Source organism: Arachis ipaensis, chromosome B9 (genome assembly GCF_059453495.1).
Source record: "Arachis ipaensis isolate K30076 ecotype BB chromosome B9, ASM5945349v1, whole genome shotgun sequence".
Lineage (NCBI taxonomy): Eukaryota > Viridiplantae > Streptophyta > Magnoliopsida > Fabales > Fabaceae > Arachis > Arachis ipaensis.
In genome coordinates, this window is record NC_142444.1 from 148,011,092 (window position 1) to 148,013,049 (window position 1,958).

Consider the following 1,958-nt stretch of genomic DNA (forward strand, 5'->3'; position numbering starts at 1 on the left):
TACTATTATTATTTATAGTTATTTTTTGTTTAATTTACTCTACTTAATGGGATCAACAATTCACATTATAGTTAAAATTAAAATTAGTTTTTTATATTATTTTATCATTTTTTAGGTATATATATAAAAATGTTAGTTGTCTTTTTTTTTAATATTCTTTTTTGCATCGCACTTTTTTAGTACTTTTTCGGTATTTTTTAGTACAATTTTAAATTATAACTTTTTACTAATTATGATTCTGTTGTTATTTATAATTAATTTTTTATTTAATTTATTCTTTCTAATAAAATAAATCAACACCAGAATTTCAACGACAAATTTTATAAAATCAAACAAAAAAATAGAATATATATTTTTTATAGTACTCTCATACTCATTTATTTAATATTATTTTAGAGTATAATTTTTCATTACTTATAATTTTATTATTATTTTATAATTAATTTTTATTTAATTTATCCTCTCCAGTGGGATTGAAAAATAATTTCTCAACTAATAATCAAACCTAGGAAGTAAGAAGTGAACCTAAAAGCTGAAACTTTTAGCCTCCCAAAAACATAAGCATAATCAAAACTACATACAAGAAAATACTGACAAGCATGGTCGTGGTAATTTGTTGTTCTAACCATATTTCCCTTTGGTGCTTGATCCCGATCCCTTGTCCATGCAGTTAACTAGCTAGGAAATTAGTTACTAGAAGGGATGTTTTGCACTTTTGAAAAGACAGACGGAAGAAATAAAGGCAAAAACGAAGAAAATAAAGTAAGCATCCATGCATATATCACATAAGACAAGAAACCAAATCCAAACACAAACAACAACAATGGACAGCCCTTGCCCTGTATCTGTAGTGGCATAACACTTACAGAGACAAACTAAAGACGAGTAAGCTTGTCCTTATTGAATTAAAATAAAAGACACAACACAAACTTGGTAACAAGTCAACATCTATCGATGTTCCTTTTCAGTTGGACTTGAAGATCCAAGACAGAATCTCAGTAGTCTGCGAGAATTGTCCAGTGGAAGCAGATATTCCAATCTTAACCTTTTCAGGCAGCTTAGTACTCAAATCGACATCATAAGTAAGAGTGTCGGGTTGGCTGTGGAGATATGTAGAGACATGGACAGTTAACTTCTTATGAGCAGAGTTATATGTTATCTTTGCAGTAGTTATCGCTGCATCATGAAAATTCCAGTAACAAACTTTTGATGACCTGATAGAGTTAACATCAATTCCGATGTGCGGATAATTGGGATCCCCAATATCGGAGTTGGAAAAAGTATCGAATTCAACAGCAACAATTCTGTCAGATGCATCATTAAAGAGGCCGAGAAACTTTCCAGAAGATTCAGGAGGAATTTCAGTGTCAGCACTAGCAAGGAAGAAGGCAAGACCATCACCAGGTCCAGGTGTATATTCAGTGTTATAGGGTTTTGAGATGCGAAAGACGAAGGTGGTTTCAAATCCTGCTCGGAGGCCACTGTGGTCGTAGAGGTGCACAGGGTCGGAGAATAAGACTCGGCCAACTCTGTTTCCCAGTGGGTTGCCATCGTCGTCCAGATTGGTGAGTCGAATGATATGGTGATCGGTAATGGTTGCGTCTCCTTGGAATTGGATCTCCTTGGAGTGCTTAGGGTCAAATTTGTGCAAGTTAAATGAGACACCCATGGCTATGATTTTGTGGTTTTTGGAAATGAAATGAGATGCGAGGGATCTGTATGAGTTTGGGATGGGATGCCAAGCCTACTGCACCAGCTCGGTATTTATAGTGTGGCGATTGGTCTAATTAAGTACCTTAGCTTCCTTCTTAAGGTACGTAATAGGTAGTGTAGCAAGTGATGATCAACAAAAACAAAATACAAAAGATATTAGATAGGTCGTTGTTTTTCACATGCATGGCCTTTAACAACCATTAACAGTTTAACACTACGTCACGTCCATAGTGTAATATATATGG

At 34.1% G+C, this 1,958-nt stretch overlaps 1 pseudogene; it reads right to left on the reverse strand.

The window, feature by feature from the left end:
* Nucleotides 1-964: 964 nt before the first annotated feature.
* LOC107616401 (lectin pseudogene) lies at nucleotides 965-1,749 on the reverse strand (annotated as a pseudogene).
* Nucleotides 1,750-1,958: the final 209 nt, after the last annotated feature.